This window comes from Ciconia boyciana, chromosome 5 (assembly GCF_034638445.1).
Source record: "Ciconia boyciana chromosome 5, ASM3463844v1, whole genome shotgun sequence".
In the NCBI taxonomy this organism is placed as follows: domain Eukaryota; kingdom Metazoa; phylum Chordata; class Aves; order Ciconiiformes; family Ciconiidae; genus Ciconia; species Ciconia boyciana.
The window spans coordinates 63,548,370-63,567,217 of NC_132938.1; positions in this window are offsets into that span (position 1 = coordinate 63,548,370).

Here is an 18,848-nt window from a genome sequence, read left to right on the forward strand (position 1 = left end):
ATGAAGGCGGTAATGATTCATGTTAGCAGAGCTATTGGAAAGCTAGCTGAATTGTGGCCCATTCATAGACATACTAGAAACCTGCTGGGGAACATGCATGATACAGAACTCCTGAAGTCTACATCTGAATTAAGAGCAATGCTAAATGTGCTCCAGATTTTTTAGGGATAAAATACCTTATTGCTTTTTTTTTGCAGAAAGCAGAGGAAACCCGTTTATCCACTTTGCTATCAACTTTCTATGCTCTCTCAATAGGGATTATTGAAGTACTTACACATGAAGTTGGTTGCATATGTTTTCCGAGTAGTCTATTAATGAAAATAATTCAGGAAAACATCATATGACTACTTGGGAATTAGGCAGTTACCACTATCTATATTTTCATGGTGTATACAGTGGCATCCCAGGTACAATCTTATTCAATACCTTCTTTGTAATATTATTTCCTGCAAGGAAAAGGAAAAACAGTTACACAAGGGACTTGCTTCATGCTGCAGAGGACAAAAGTGTTTAACTGCTATGCATCTTTTCAATAAAAATGACATCGCCCTTCTCTACAACTCAGAAGTTGCACACTTCATCAATAGTTTAGTTGAACTTGAAAACAGTGACTACAATAAGGTATCTGTGATTAGCACCATTAATACTGATCTGTTTGCCCAAAGAACTTTCACCTTTCAAAAGAGTACCAAGAACACAATACAGGTGAAGTCAAATACTAAAACCAGCCTCTATAAGACAGGACTGAAACAAATAGCTGAGTAGGGACAGAAGCATTCACTTAGTATCTAAGTTCAAGAGGATACCACAATTCAGCAAGAAAGGTTTTCTGCAAATCAGGCACAAGATACAGGAGAACTACTGCAACAAGGCAGTACCTGAAATAAAGAGACACAGGCATAAGAGACAGGATCAAAAAATTCTGCTGTTGTCCCTTCATAATTATATAAATGGAAACAACCACTACAAAACACAGGGGAAAAATAGCAGTCATGTTCAGGGCCCCATTTTGGGTTGAGTGGCCACATCATTACACTCCCAAATATTTTGTTATTCTTTTTTCTTTCTTAAACAAGCAGGCAAATACAACACTTTCAGTTCTCAAGATAAAAGATAGATGAACATCTGTTGGATAAAGCCTTGAATCTGACTTCTAACTGCAGGTAACAATGCATTTTGGAAATATTTGCACCCTTCCTCAGTTTTCAGGATAATTTCAAGGAAACAGGATTTCCTCCTAGACAGGTAGATCTACCAGCTTGAAGTTACTCAAATTAAAGCACATGCCTGGCCTAGGCTTTTTCATGTACGATTTCCTACTGGAGCCAGAATCAGATTCCTTCGTGGAAGGATTTAGGGATCTCATACATCTGTGTCCATTTGCTGATCTCTAATAAACAGAGACTCAAACTCCAGACTTGGCATCTCTTCCAGACTACTTTGCTGTTAACTGTGACAACTCATGACGTGTACAGAAAGACCCAGTTCCTTTTTCAACTTCCAGCCAGCTCTTGGCCTCAGAGCTCTCACGCTAATGAACTGACTCCATCCAATTTACTCACTTCCTTGAACGGCAAGTTAACAATCAAATTCCAAAGTCAGCTTACTGGGCCTGTCTCCTGATGGATAATCCTGTCTGCCAGGGATCAACATACTTGACTGTGCTCCTGTAACAGCTTCAAGCATCCTAGCTTGAAAAGACAGGTGAAGGAAAAGTCTACTCATCATCCTCAGCCTAATGAACATGAGGGAATTACTAATTCCCCCTGCTCCTCACTCAAATGGTGAAAGATACAGAGATGGCATGGTTTTCATCTGCATCTTCTCTATGACAACACCACACAGATTTTTGCCTGCTGCCCTTTGATTTTCATTCCCTTGCCTATTCACCACACACTTTTCCTAGATCTTTTTGCAGCTGGCTGTCATCATCTACAAGGAAAGGGGCTGGCTACAGCGTGCAGCATACTGCTGAACACCAGTTCCTTGTAGCCATGCTATACCCGACTTTTTCTCAGGAAGAATCTCAGCCAGTTACTGCCAGTGGTACAGGATGAATTAAGCTTCAGGCAACATGCATGATCCAAAGCTCATACAGATCACTGTTATAGCTACTCCCTTTAGTGGGGTGCACATCACGGCACACAAGACTGTAGAAAACTTGTAGCCAGACCTTGGATGTGGCGTAGTCATTACCTATATGAAAGAAGATACAGGTACGTGAAGGTCCTTCAGCCTTTGCCTGTTTCTCCACAGTTGAGCCCTTGCCTGAGCCACTGTTTGTAGGAGGTTTTCATAAGTACAGACAAAGAATTAAATTTAAAAGGGCACAAGAAAAGCATCAGAAATAGAATACTCTTTATATGTAATCTTCATCTCTTTCATCCCATCATTTCTCTCCTCTAGGATTTCCCTCCCATTTTTAAATTTACAGAAAAAACTATATTGCTTGCTTTAATGCCATATATGTTTGATTCCTTGAAACTTTCCAATTTTTATCCTGAAGAAAGGATCTCTAAAATATGGACTAATTCCTGCTACTGTCAAAAAGTATCTGTCTGCTAGCTATTATCCTCTAATATAAGCTTCTCTTGCCTAAATTCTTTAGTGTGTTTTCAAAATAAAATTTCTCTCCTCCACCACTCAGAAGTGTGTTATAGGGTATGTCTTGTCTGCCTCCATCTGCTTTGTTGATTTAGGTCTAACTGCTAATCCAGTCCGGATTACAAAAGATAGCTAGTTCTTGTTCACTTTCTTTAGCTAAACACAGTCTTTGAATCCTTCCAGATGCTTTTCACTCTTGGATTTCTGAAGTAACTAGAGAGGGAATAAACCAGCCAGATACATTAGTTAAGTTCTTTTACATCTAGTCTTGGGACTGCTGGGAAAGCAGGTAGTTCAAAGTAATATGTTTTCTCCCAAGTGATTTGATGCTAGTCCTCGATACTAGCATCAGACCCTTGGCACACCTGACCCATGTTGGCTGAGCATGTGTAAAGCAGAGACTAGAATGGGGACTAGAAACACAGCTTTTTTCATCCCTTTAAAAGAAAGAAATGGGAGGCAGTTTCTGCTGAATTATGGTATAAAGCCAGTCCTAATTAATAACAAATGTATGTATGATGCCATGATTACAGTATGACCACAGAAGTGGAGCATTGCCAGGACATTCAAAACTTTCTCCTCAATTCTTCTCTGTCTCCACCCCACCAGGAGCACCAAAGCAAGAGTTCTGTCAAAAAGTACTCTCATTTTTCCCCTCCACACAGCCTCTTGGCTGCAACAGATCGTCCAGTTCATCTGGGAAGCAGATTTAGCATTGAAGCCTGGCCTGGTATAGAATAGGTTACTTTTGATCCAGTGACATGCCAAGCAGCTTCAATCATCAGAAGCACATGATTACTAGCCGATTTCCAGGTTACATCTAGGATTATAGCTGCCTTTGGCAGCTAATTTCCCCCACCCCAAGTGCTTTTCCTTTCTGGAGGTGAGATTTTATCATCTTTTATTGCATTCTGAGATTTTTTTCCTAATGGAGATATATCTTTTGAAAAAAGAGGTTGGAATATGTAATTCTTCAGGAGGTGGAAGCTGAATTCTCACTTTGTTGGGCTTTACTAAAAAAAACCCAAAAAAACAAAACACCCTCCCCAAAATGCCCCCCCCCCAACAAAACACCAAACAGACTCCAAACCAGACTATTCTTCTGCAATAGATTTATACAGAGCAAAGTGACTTCTGAGCACAGACAATACTGACCACCTCACAAAGTCACAAAACATATAGGCTCAAGGATAACCCATGCAGGTTGACCCACCATCTACAACCCAGGAAGTTATTCGCAATAAACTTATGCTAATAAGACTGTTGCCCCTATGCAGAACTCCACTCAAAATCCCTGACCTTTGTTTAAGATGATGTACTGATAAACACTATTACTGCAGTAACTGCAGCTTTATTCTATATAGCTGTGTGCTACACCTAAAAGCTGGCTGTTCATTTATATTATTGATACCTATGTACATAATTTTATTATTAGATTTGCCTAAGATGTGCATATACACTTCTTATCCATGCTATTAGTACAAAAAGAAGAGACTGAATAGTTCCCAAGTATCTTAAAAGCTCTTTCATGCTGCATAAATTTAACAACTAGAGACATGGATACTGTATGTTTTCTTATACAAAGAAGATTCTAGGCTAAGCGAGAAAATAAATAGGAGAAAATAGAGTGCATGAAGAAGGCAGAGAAGTGACAAGTACAACTGAATTGACATGTAAAATAAAATTATTCAGAAGATATAAATTGATAAAATAGAGATGTGTGACAAATAGGCATAACAGCCCTCAATACTTACTGTCTGTGGTTTGTTGGAGATCTCTATCATGAACAATCATGTATGCATAATTCAGGGCAGATTAAAGAGAGATCCAGCAATGGAATTAAATACTTACTGAACAGATGAGCTCATAACAGCGTAAGCTCCTTCACCTGCCTGATAGTACTGCAGATCTCTAAATTACTTGAGGAAAGAGCAGTCCTGGGGAAATTCATACCTGAATGAGAGAGGTATCATAGATTGATCCTGTGGGGTCGAAGAACAAGACTAGCACCAGAATAAAAACCAACAACAAGCAAAAAAAAAATCACATACTAAAACCCACCAATGTCTGAAGAGAGCATCTTTGGCATCCCTGAAACCACACGCTCTATAAATGCAGAGTTTGGTGGGGAGAAGATTATGCGCAGCTTGGCCGATGCTGTAAAATTTCCCATTCTAACCTGTGGTGCTGCAGCTCTGCTCATCCTCAGCACAGGGAGCAGCAGATCTCCATACTCACAACCCTGTCAAACAGGCATGGAGCCCAACTGTAACAGGAAGCACCTTGTCTTTCAAAACCCCTCAATTCGTGTCCTGAGGACAAATTGTCAGTGATGCAGAATTGTGTGTTGGCTGTTCTATAAACATGTATTAGAACAATCAATTCTCTTACATTGAAAGGGCTCAGAATTGGGGCCAGTTTTGTTTAATATCTTTATTAATTATCTGGACAAAGGGATTGAGTGCACCCTCAGTAAGTTTGCAGACGACACCCAGTTGGGCAGGAGTGTTGATCTGCTTGAGGGTAGAAGCGCTCTACAGAGGGATCTGGACAGGCTGGATCAATGGGCTGAGGCCAACTGTATGAGATTCAACAAGACTAAGTGCAAGGTCTTGCACTTGGACCACAACAACCCCACAACATCCCCATGCAACACTACAGGCTTGGGGAAGAGTGGCTGGAAAGGTGCCCAGCAGAGAAGGATCTGGGGGTGTTGGTCGACAGCTGCCTGAATATGAGCCAGCAGTGTGCCCAGGTGGCCGAGAAGGCCAATAGCATCCTGGCTTGTATCAGAAAGAGTGTGGCCAGCAGGACTAGGGAAGTGATTGTCCCCCTGTACTTGGCACTAGTGAAGCCGCACCTCGAATACTGTGTTCAGTTTTGGGCCCCTCACTACAAGAAAGACATTGAGGTGCTGCAGTGTGTCCAAAGAAGGGCAACGAAGCTGGTGAAGGGTCTAGAGCACAAGTCTTATGAGGAGCGGCTGAGGGAACTGGGGTTGTTTAGCCTGGAGAAGCGGAGGCTGAGGGGAGACCTTATTGCTCTCTACAACTACCTGAAAGGAGGTTGTAGAGAGGTGGGTGTCAATCTCTTCTCCCAAGTAGCAAGTGATAGGACAAGAGGAAATGGCCTTAAGTTGCACCAGGGGAGTTTTAGATCAGATATTAGGAAAAATTTATTCACCGAAAGAGTTATCAAGCATTGGAACAAGCTGCCCAGGGAAGTGGTTAAGTCACCATCCCTGGAGGTATTTAAAAGACGTGTAGACGTGGCTCTTAGGGACATGGTTTGGTGGTGGACTTGGCAGTATTAAGTTTACGGTTGGACTCAATGATCTTAAAGGTCTTTTCCAACCTAAATGATTTATTCTATGATTCTATGAAACTCATTTAAATGCAGACCTCATGCCAGCCCCGTATGTTAGTCACTGTGCTAGCATGGTGCAGTTGAATAACAGATAATATGAGCACTACACTCAACGCCCATTTGTATTTCCTGCCATGTCAGTATAAGATAACTTGTTTGAAAAATCATCTTGCAGTGAATCTGTAAGTAAATCCTGCAGTGAATAACAGGTTATGAGGTTGAAAACAGAAACAAAACTATCTAGTCATCCTTTAGTAAGGTTGTGGAGCAGTAACTGGTTTAGTAGTTGCTTTCACAGACAATAGATTGGATTATCTATTTAGTAACCTCTTAAAAAGTTCAGAGTTCCCTACTGGAAGTCTCTGTCCCCTCATTTACTGTGGCCACACAATAGCCAATTCGAAATTCACTGTAGTGAATGAGCTGTGGGAATGTAAACCTCCAGTGGGAAGATTAATACCTTTGATTTTGGCAAGTCAGTTACAATGTGCACTCATGAAGCACAATTAGCAGTCCTAGATGTTAATATACTGTGTCAAAGAGAAACAGACTGTAGATGAAGCATGTGGAGACAGATAGCTCAGCTCTCATGTCTGTCTGTGGAGTTGCAACTACTGAATCCTTAAGTGTCCTTACTGGAAAGCTTTGCAGCTGGTAAAGCCTAATGCACAAGGACAAGGCAGTTTACCTAGAGCTATTTAAATGGGTATGAATTTCTTTCACAGCATGCTTCAACTGCAGATTTCAGTTATGCCTTTCAGTCTGAGCTGGATGTTTGGAAGCTGGGATGTTTGATGGTAAAGAACAGAATTACTGTTTTCCATGAGGATGAATGAAACTACAATGAAATCAAACAGATGAAAATTGGCAGAGAAGTGACTTCTGCAGATGATCCTGGCTCATCTTATTCAGATTTCTCCTCAGTTGATGCAACTATTTAGATGTTCTCCTATTAAAAGTAGAGGGAAAAAAAAAAGAACAGACATCAGCTTTGAGGAAAAGGGGTAGCAACCTAACCAGTTTCCACAGGACAGCCTCTTGTGCAACTTAAAGTGCAGAGTGGCTCCTTTCAATTCAGCTTGTTGTCCAAATGCTTATCTGAACGTTAGAGTCTTGCAAAATGTGCACATCCTCAGCAAGTCCTGTTCTTGATTGTTGTAAACTGCCACCTTGACCCTGCAAATCACCTGTTGGCCGGGCCTTGGCTACTTAGCCCTACCTGCATAGAGGAGGAAATGCTTCATGGAGGAGCAGCAAAACTCAGCTCTTCCTTCTTACTGCTTTGCCACATTCCACTGCTTGCTCAGCCCAGAATCCAGAAGCAACATGAATGTGGTTAGCAGCAGGATGAAGGCAAATGTCCCTAAATTTAAAGGTCTTCAGGAATGCCTGACTTCAAGTAGAGTGAGAGTTAATCCTACTCTAACTATTTCTGAGAAACACCACCTACACACCTACCCCTCAAAAAAGATTTCTCCCCAATGTCTTCACTTGTTCACTTGTGTCTCAAATTCAATGTTTAGAGAGAGTTAGTAAAGGATTAATAGTATTACACTCAATGGTAAGGGCTTTTTATCTGTCTTAACATGCTAATATCTAGAGATCTCAGCACTTATTTTGTGCTAGTTTATATGAAAAAAAAAAATACACTGCCTCTTTCTAATTTACAGCATTTATTCAATTTGAAGCCAAATTATTTTTCTGAAAAATACACAAATAATTGTATCAATTTATGAATGAAAGCCCCATTTAAGCCACAAGCATGCAGGTCTAGCAAAGTGTCTGCACTTTAATCCCATTTTCCTTCGTCATCTGTTCCAAGAGCTCACCTTTTTGCTGTGCGGAATTTTCTCCAGTCACTAAAGCCATATCCACCTCTCAGAGCTTCCCTTGTCATTTCACTGCCTTCCATTACCAGCTAGGAAACATAGAGCATTTGAGAATTCTGACTTCATTAATGATACCTGCTCACCATCTACTTAGTTTTCATTCATAGCTCTTTGTAACAAAGTGAAAGAACTTACACATTAGCCTAAATTGTGATTTAAACCTACAAACATTCTTTCAGTAAAGGAAAAAAACAAACAAGCAAACTTACACAGAAACACACCCAAAAAACCTCCTGAAACCATGTGGTAAACTGCTACAAAGTTCTAGATATCCCTGCTTTATGAATTGTTCCACTGAGTTTTAGATATTTATTTTCTTCAACATATTTTTTTTCTTCATCATACCTTTTCTTTACTACATAAAGGCAACAAAGCAAATTCACTTTCTCCTGTAAAGGAATAAAGTAACTGTACATTGCAGTAGCAACATAGCACCTGTGCAGTAGCACTTGTGGATGAATCAGATGAGGACTTGACCAGACTAGCAGGCCCACACAAACAGGTAGGAAACGACTGGCCCTGCTCTGAAATATGTGTAACCGAAGACCAGGCGCACAAGACACTCAACCTCTATAAGGATTAAGAAAGAACAGAGGCATAACATTACCTACTTTGCAATGACAATTCATTTCATATCTTTGTGACTTGTTTCCTCAAAGTAAGCTGAATGACGTATCGTGTAATTGTAACAGTAGGAACCAAAATGGCTTTCTTAGATCAGTGATGCAAAACAGATGAATGAAGGAAGATCTATGATCCCTTTGCCCACCATTTGCTTGGAGATGCTTATGAACAAGATACAAAGGCATCATTATCATTGACCTCCAGGAGCTTACCCTTGACTTCCCTGTTTAGCTACAGTGGCAGAAATTAAATCTTTTCCTACTTCCTTTCAAGAAGCACAGAAAGACCATTTGTTCCCCCTGGGAGTGTGGAGGATTCCTATGTTGAGAGAAATGCAGGAACGTGCTTGGGAGGCAGAAGAGGTTGGAGTACATGCATGGGGCTCGCACGTGCACTGCGATCCACACCAGCCCGAGGGACCAGTCAGAGTCCAAAAAGAAGAAAGCCTCAGTGTGGCACCTGGGGCACAGGGCTCGCTGCCTGCAAATACTGCTGACTGCTACTGATGCTGTGGCAATTCCATGTCAAAGGCTACAGCAAGGCATGTCAGAGGCAAGAGGCACCAAATGGATGATTCAAACAACAGCTCCAAAAAGGGGAGGGGAAGAAAAGAAGAGTTAGGTCTTTCCCCCCACCCCGAGAGGAAACACAACTGCTTTCAGCCTTAGGAGAGAAGTAGTTCCTATGCTTATCATTACCAAAGAAAACCTGACTGGTTTTGCCCACCTACACAACAGGATCCTGCCTGTGTCTTTGCTAGGATCGAGCTCTCTGTTTTGCTCTGTTTGTCAACAGATAATTAGGAGTTCACTTTTACCCTAATGAAGAAGGAAGAAGTGACTTATGTGGAAAACAATTTCCAGAGCTGAATTTTATTTTTCAACTTTTTCCAAAGTTCCTTCCCCTTCCCATTGCATTGGCAGCCAAGTGCACATTGCCTAAGGTGCTCTGACTCTGATACTCAGCATACATCAAAATGGAGGAACAATAAAGCAGGCTTTTAATTCTGGCATTCAGAAAAAAGGACAAGGAGCAGCATGGTGGAAAAAATTATCTGTTCAAAGTCTCCATAAGGGCACACCTTTCCAGGGATAAAATATGCCCTCAATTGTGGATATGAGCAGTGCTCTAACATTTGCTCTTTCCCCCCGTTGTGCACCCAGCCTTCAAAATTCTGCTGCCAGTTGGTACTTTTAATTTAAAGCATATTCATAAGTAAAGAAGCCTCCTCCCCAGGTTCATTAAAGTCCCAGGGTATTTGGCAAGCCTTGCAGCAAGTATTAAATGACAAATATGCCTTTGTATCTGAGCTCTCAAGCCACAAATAAATCAAGCTAAACAGGCTTCCAAAATTACCTCTTCCCCCCTCAAGTTAAAACTGAGCTTTTAACAGTAGTGAGAAAGTAAAAAGTGCTTTATTTTAGTGTTCATGGTAGCTGCAGGTTACTTAGCTTGCCTTCAAATGGTCCCTTTCATTGCATAAATGCTGTATGAGCTGCCATCACCTCCTGATAATGAGGGACAGAAAGAAGTTAAAAGAGCCCCCTATACACTTGCTGTAAAGGGCTTAATTTGTGTGTACATCACCTTCCTATTGTTTATTGTCATTAAAATATATGTGGTCATTCATCTGTTTTTAAGCTAATAACAATCCTTAATGCTTTAGAGGCAAAGTGCATTTAATAATTAGTGTTTGTAGCTGAGAGAGTGTAAGTAATCTTCAACTTCCAGTTGATTAAACAACATTTAGGACCCCCTAGTTTCTCATTGTCTCAGCTGGCAAAGCTGTCTCAGACACTTGCACATTTTGTAGGGACTCTGCTGAAGTTTCTCAAAGCAGGATCAGTTAAAAAAAGAAAAAAAAAACCCACAACACACACCATACCCACTCACATGCTTTGCTCACACTGCTTCTCCAAGATCCATTTCCTGGGTCTAGTTTTTCATACAGGTGCACAAACAGCTGTGCCAATATAATCAAGAAAACACAAGACAAAAGTGTTAAACAGTGAAGGGGCTGGGAAAGAGCAGGAGGAGATCTCCTGGTTTGTTCAGTGCAGCACATAGTAATTTAGGAGTGCACAGGCAACTGTGTATGTATGTTTTTTTTGACTTCCTTCACCAACTTGCAGGTCAGCAAGTTCCTGGAGCTTAGTACTCTGAAAATATTATGAAACAAAACTGCTTCACCCACCCTGAGGCAGTCCCTTGACAGAATGGGAATAATTCAAGGACTTCAAAGGTGTGCATTTAGTAACTCCTCTAGGACCTGGCATAAACCCATCATCAGACATTTCATCACCTGCTTATTTGATTTAGAAAACGATTGATATTGCCGACAAGCAATTTTATCCTTTCCATTCCCAGGTTGTCCCTTTGTAATTGTGACTATCCAATAGGTGTATTTCCAATTTCATTTAGATCTGATATATTCAACACAAGTGTGACATTAGCTAGCCAAACCAGTAATTCAGAGTTTATGCCAAGTTTACACTAGCTGAAAGATAAACAGAATCCAATTCAGAATAAGTAAGGTAGTGTGGAAAGGCAATGTTGTGTTTGACCTAATGTACGAACACCGAATTAACCTTTTACCATTTGCAGAGAAGTAAGTTTATCAAAGGTCAGTGATGGGCATTTTTGTCAGAGTTCTGGGAGCCTTAACTCAGAATCAGCATAACACCCAGCATGGTGATTTTGTCAAGGGCCATTGCCCTGCTCCATCTCAATCTTTAATATTGATAGGGAAATAAGGAACAGACAGAAAAACAAGCACAGTATCAGCATAACTCTTACACCAAGCATAATACAGGAAAAGCACTTTTCCAGAAGGTTCCGATTTTTACCAAACCATTTAGGATGTTATTGAAGGCAAACATATCCGTGCATCTTAAGATTTTATTCTGTATTGCCAGGAAAACAAGATGTCTTGAAGTGTGTGTTACGTTTCAGGAGAGCACCAAACACCTAGTTTTTTAGGATAGATTGTCACACATTTAATACCTAAATGCTTTCATGGAGGATATATTCTATGCAAGTCAGTTCTACAACTGTCATCTAGCCTATTAGGCAATAAGGTGGTCTTAGGATAACTCACAACGTGTTGTTTAGTCTTCTAGATTTTAATACTTCTAATGCTTGGTTTGCAGGAACTACTAAGGAAGAACATTTGAAGATGAAAAGTGGTTGTTTTGTTTTGTTTTGTTATTTTTAGAAGAAACACCAAGGATGTGATTCTATTATTCTTACTGATAAGGAGTTGTACCATACACAGTAATAAATGTGGTAAAACCAAAGGTACTTGGGGAGTTCTTGTGTTCAATGTGGCTAAGAAAATATCTGAATCAAAGCTTGATTGACCTTTGAAGCCTTAATATACCAGACTTAACGAAATGCAGTCCATCAGGCATAAAGCAGAGGACTATTTCCCCTGCTTTAGGGGCAGGATTTTGTTGATGGCATTAAATATCCAGCCCTTGGCAAACTCTGTAACTCTTGAATGTGCTGAATGCACAAGAAGTCTATCCAGTAGTGCTGTTTCACAACAAACCTGTAGCTCTTGTGCACCTACCACTCTACTTGGATTTAAAATAGCTCATATCACCTGCAGCTTCAGCAACTGGAGCTGAACAAAATGACACTGGTTGCAGAGATATCTAATCATAGTCTGAATCATGCCAACACTCAGATGTGCACTATCATTTTCCTATGTGTGGTCCCCTTGAAATGAGATTACTTATGTAAGTAGAAGTGTGCCTGAAAGGGTGGGGCTGCAATATGCAGTGGGAAAATAGCAATCTTGGCTTCTGTCATTTTAAGGAAGTGGTACCTTTCTTATGATATTTTCTGACAGCAAAACGAACCTGTGACAGATATTAAACACCCCATATTGAGGGAGTAGCAGTAAGTGCCCAAAAGGGTTCATTTAAACAATAAAGTGCTTATTTGCAGGCAAACAAGGCAAATACATGGTTTAAACGTCTGCTTTAGAATACAAACTAAAGCGAACTCATAAAGTTGTAGGCACTTTGTAAAATAGAGCTCTCTAACACTGTAGAGCTGCGAGAATAAACTATGTAGGAACCTCAGCCCTGGAATGCATTACATATGCATATTAGTATCTGCCTCAAGGTAAAACAGAAGTTTAGTGACAAATGGCGGGTAGATAGCTGTATATATTTTTTTGGAGAAAAAACACTGAAGGTCAAAATGTAACATAACTGGAGTGAGGATGGGAGGAGAACCGGGAACTCATAGAAGCAGAAGACAGCCTGAGAACATAAGGAACATGGCAGCTGAATGTGGATGACCCGATGGTTTATGAACTCCAAATTCCATATTAAAGAATGTGTTCACAGTATTTTTGAACTCTAAAGGAGCATAAATCCATGCCTGCTGGCAAGTTACCTGTTGGACAGCAAGGCTGGTAATAGTTCGTTTTGCACAGGGTTTGAAACATGACAGCCAGTTTGTGTTATGATCTCCCACCTTCCTAGTTCTGGCAGAGGAATAAGAAAGTTCGTTTGCTTTGTGTTATCATTGCCATGTTGCCATTTATTTACTGAAGGGAAAGAAGGGAGAAGACAAATTCAAGGTAGAGGGTTTCATATCAAACACTGGCTCCTCACTCAATCCAGAAATCTGCAAGCCTGGCATTTAGCGCTCCTGAACAGTTTAAGCTCCTTCCGGAATAAAATTAGTGGGGTCTAAAGTAGGACTAATTTCTTTTAGGATACTAGGAAGTATCTGACCTACCACAAGGGACTGGTTGCAATCAAGCTTAAACTTGAGAATTAAAGACTGTAAATCATTTATGCAGGTAACAAACATCATGTCATACTAGTCACACATTTTCCATATTGTGTTCACAGTAGGAATAACATCCCCACCTGGTTTTCTACGCCTCTTTGTAAAGAATACTTCAGTTTGGAAACATTCTACTTGGCCCCTTCATATTGATGGAGTGACCTGGAGAAGGATGTGAAGTAATGTAAAACGATTTAATCTTGGACCCAAACCAAGGCATTATCTCCAGGCATGCATGTGCTTGAGAGCAACGTTAGAGACAAGTCTGAACAGCGCACTAATCAATATCGAAACTGGGCTCCTGAGTGGGGAACTTCAGCTTTTCTACCTGCAGAATTAGTAATGTAGGACCAGAGACTGACAAGATTTCCTGGAGCATTAAATCTTAACATTCAGGCCTCCTAACATTCAGGACAAGTCACACCACATAACTCCTTTCCAAAACTGTTGGTTTTCATATCAGATATGTATCAGGCTCTAGCTGACCCTGCTTTGAGCAGAAGTGTGGGACTAGAAAATATCCAGAGCACTCTTTCAACCCCAAATATCCTGTGATTCTATGATCAGAGTTTGGCCCTGAGAAACCAACCCTCAGCTTCTTCACAAGCAATAATCGTATTTTACTCAAATATAAGAACTCGGATGATGAGAAACAAGCTTTCTGAAGTGCCCCAAATTCCTCTTTATTTTGACTAGATATCACAACAAATTCAGAATTACTAGGATATTCACCATCTTCTTGTCCAATTCCTACTCAGACAATAATGGCTGCAGGTCTCAGTTCCATATACATACCAAAGATAGCACTGCTAAATTCTGTCTCCTCTGGAAACCATATCTTACTTGCGCCTTTACTCCATTTATCTAATCCCTTGGTACCATTCCTAGGTTTCCCCCCCTGCCCCAAAATACAAATAAATGGACACCACACAAGTTCATACAGACACATTGGTTGGAAGGGACTTCAGGAGATCATCCAGTCAATCTCCTGCAGAAAACAGGTCCAACTGGAGCAGGCAGCTCAAAAATTGTCCAGTCAAATTTTGACGTCTTGAAGGATACATATTCCCCAATCTCTCTGGTTACCATGTTTGACTACCCTCATGATGTGTCAATGCTCTTGCAGGCACCACTAATGCCTGCTGGATGGATTCAGAATGGCTTTGTTGGATCTCAGCAGGACCAGAGATTCCTTTTTAGATCAAGTGGAAAGCCTGGCTTTGAAACTAAACTTTCCAAAATGCCACCATCCTGAAACTCCACATGGTTGCAACAGAAGGCCATCACTATGTTGCATTTTCCAATTCCCAGAGCTTTACCACACACTTTTCTTAAACTTGTCATTATTGTTTGTAAGTAGACTCTTAATCCATACTGTTGAAATCAAAGCAATGGGTGCTGAGAGCAACCACCTTGCCTCTTCTGTACCTGCTCATCCAGCTGTCTCTGAAGTAATGTAAAAATCTCCTGACTGTGTTCTTGTTCCTAACACATTTAAGAAAGTTTCATACCATTTGGTGACTTCTTCATATTTCTCTTTGACCTTTCTGCTTCTGTTCTGAAGTATTATTGTATTAGACAAACTGTGAGGTCTTCACCACAGGACAAGGTAAGAACAGGAAGATAAAACACTGGGTATTAAAGTAAATATCAGCTGTTTCTGCAAAGAAACTGGATTATTTCTTTTTTCCTTTTCATCTAGTTATTTTTTTAATTATTTTTTCAAAAAGCCCTACTACTCAGGCCATAGGTTTTTTTCCTCAGGTCTACCATTTTCAAGTGTCTACTTCCTACACCAGACAGCACCAAAGCAAACTGAACACTAACCTAACTTCTGGAGAGTGAGGGGATTGGCGAGACAAGATATATCTTGCTGTCTTCAAAGAAGCAGTTGAAAAAGACTGCTACAACTTTTCTTCACTCATCTCCTTTTTGAATGTTACAGACCAGGGGCATGGCATGTTTCACTGCCAGCCTATGGATTGCACTGCCCTCAAAAATAATACTCCTCTGCATGATACCTGGACAATCTAATCTCTTTCAGATGGAAGACTTTCTCATTGGAGGCCTTGCAGTTGTCTCCACTAATGCATTCCCTAACAAAAGCTGAATTCTATTGACTAAAAAATATCTTCATCCAGGACAGGCAAATCAGAGTCCTACTGATACCTTTGAAAACACAGAAGATGCTCTAGCTACCCTGCAATGCCCCTCTCCGATTACTCAGCAGGTTTTTAATAAAGAAAGCTATTTCCATCTCTTGCTGGCATTCAAATTCTTACCCAGAAAGGCACAAGTAGCAGACTCTGTTATATGGCCTACATCCCTCTTATTACATGGAAACCTTTCAACCCCAAATAGCGCATTGGAGCAACAGCTGTGCAACATCCCATCAGCATCTAGTAGGTGCTGCCCTATCTGTTGGCAATGGCTGCAAGTTTTCTACCAAAACTCTTCCTCCAGCAGCCAGCGACCCCCCAAGCAAATATCCCAGATTTGACATTTTGTTGCAAGAGTACAAGTTTTTTTCTTTTTTGACATTTGCCTTGGGGAGTAAGGTGGTGGTGGTATTCTTTTAGTTATTCAGTTATTCTTCTAGTCCTTAATTGTACACAGCTTCGAGAGTTATTCCAAGATCACATGTTCTCCATGAGGCATGTGATGGTTTTGTAGTGGTAGAACAGATATGACAACCCCAAAAGAAAAGAATCAGCCCCACATGGACCAAACCCTCTTACCATTGCTGACAGGACTTGGCTAACACACCAGGAAACGGTTAATATACAGATGTCAACAGTAATTGAATAGTAGTTCGTGTTATTTGGTTAGTTGTTCTTGCACAGGACTGTGGTGGCACACATTTCACTGCTCAGGCCCATGGGGAAAGCAGAGGTCAAGGAAAGCCAGTGAGGTGGGGTGAAGAATGCTTTAAGTTTTGTGTAATCAAAAGGTGGAGAGATTCCTGCAGGATATTACCCAGGCTATATCTACTGCAATTTCAGATTCCAGAAAAGTTTTCCTCTTCATAAATATTTATTCTAGACTATACTAGATTTACTTTGTTACAGAAGACAATCACTGACTCTGTGTGTGATTTATAAATCCCATGCAGCTGATTCTTGAAACACCTATCCAGCAGCATATATGAGAACAAACTCTCGGTACAGGTAAGAGCTATGCAGGCTGCTGCTAAGTAAAAGGATGGCATACTATTCACTCTGTTCAATCTCTGATTCAGTAAATCAGGCAAACAAACAAAAAGTCAATGTTTATGAGAAATTCTTAATTATTCAGAGCAATCCCTTTGAGTGATAAAGGCAGCACAAGACTAATGTCCATGTCCTTATATCAAACCTTTTAGAGCCTGATCCTGATGAGGATCTTGCAGCAAATGTGGCCCCCCCAGCAGAGGCATTAAGTGACTGGAGCCCTATTCTGTGACTTAGCATCCCATCAGTACCCTCAGTGGTGTTTTTACCTCTGCCGTTCAGCAGGCCTTTCTTTCCATCCTGGTCTGCACAGCCTCTCAATTACTGTCATATAAAAAAGTCCTCAGGATACATGGAGATATCCATACTCACAAAAGGAAAGAAATAATAGTCTACATTCAGTCTACATTTATCTCAAAAAACAGTGATGTCATTAGGGCTAACAATATTTTACCCTGGAATTGGAGCAAAGTCAGAATAATCACACAGCTGGTTACCAAGGCTCAGCCACAGCAAGGAGACACTTTTTAAGTCACCATAGCTCATTTAAGTCACCATAACTCATGTTCAGTTGAGAACTCATACCCATACGTCCAGGAAAGGAGTTGTAAAGGAGATGAAAAAGAATATTTGTAAGGAATAAGCCAACCTTTCCAGCCACAGATCAAAGCTAACAGTGAATCAGCATTCATTTCATCAGGCCCCTGCAGCAGATTTCCCTCTATGCTGCTTACAGCATACCAAAAGCCCTACAGCTTTCCACGCAAGCTGAAGCCATTTTGCTTTTCACCAACTTGATTAGTAATTCAGGGTGGAAGCAAAATGAGCTGGATTTTATTTAATGCAGAGGGAATCTCTAAGATTATTAGGATATAGGGAACATTTAATTCAACCTCCTAACATCAATGGTTACCAGGGGTATTACAAAAACCTTTAAAACAAGGAGGTCTCATTAGGGTATAAGGAACAGTGACAAGTAAAAGATGTAATACAGTTTCAGGTACACAGCGGAAGCAGAAGACCAGCAGCATTCTTACCTTAATGCTACAGCTAAGGACACTCCCTCTTTCCATGATGGGAGCAATAAATTTATCCGTTAAAACAAAAAAGGCTACTGTGTCCTATCTAAACCTCTCATTAACACATGTAACCGATGTTTGACAGGTTGGGTTCCAAAAATCACTAATACAATATATAGAGTTCAGAATTAAATCTGAGCATAATTCACTCATATGCTCCTAGACAGACACTTCAGTTTAGAAATTAAGGTCAGTAATTGAGCCTACTCTTAACAGTTTGTTGCTTCTTAGCTTTCTAATGTTATAGTTTAGCTGGCTTTTCTACATCAATCCTTCAACATGACAGACTGTGATCACTGAAATGATGATTCCTTAGAGGAGAAAGGTACTTCTGGCATAAAAGCCAACTTTAGAGCTGTATACGTAATATGCACATATACGTGCATAGACCCCTTAGTTTTAACTGTCTTTCAAATTACTTCTCATCACAGATATGTAGTGGTTTAACGTAATATGCAGCCAGTTGCAAAGCATGGAAAGATATTCCCTTGCCATCTCCAAATGGGATTACAAACTCCCTTTTTCTTTCTTTAAATAATTAAGACTAGATGGTCACAGGTAATTAGGTGAAAAGGCAGTCAATGAGTACTCTCCAGCAAAGTGTAAGTCTTGTAATATTGATCTTTACTGCACCTGCTTCTACAGAAATTAAGCAGTACCAAGTAGACAGCATAATACAATATGTAAAAAAAGATTAAATAAAAAATGCTTCCTTTCCACAAAAAAGGAAAAACTACACAAATAAACACACCACAAAAAGTTTTGTATGAGATCTGAACTTTTAAGATATTAATTTGTTCCTATGCATATGGACACTGTAATTCAGAGGCCTTATGTCTCCAGTATTTGCTCTATCTTCTCCCTTGTCAATACTTCCAAAAAGAAGCCCACCTTGTGGGGAAATATGTGCACCATGAGACATATTGGTTGATCTCAGAGCTCAGAGTCCTGATGAGAAATGAAACAAGGCATCTGTGGTGGATTGACCTTGGATTGACCTTGAGGCCCACCAAGCCACTCTATCACTCCCTCTCCATCAACAAGACAGGGAGAAAAATACAACAAAAAGCTCATGGGCTGAGATAAGGACAGGGAGATCACTTACCAGTTACCATCATGGGCAAACCAGAATTGACTTGAAATGAATTTAATTTATTGTTATTCAAACAGAGTAAGATTATGAGAAATAAGAATGAATCCAAAAACACCTTCTCCCCATCCCTCCCTTCTTCCCAGGCTCAACTTCACTCCCAACTTCTCTACCTCCTTCC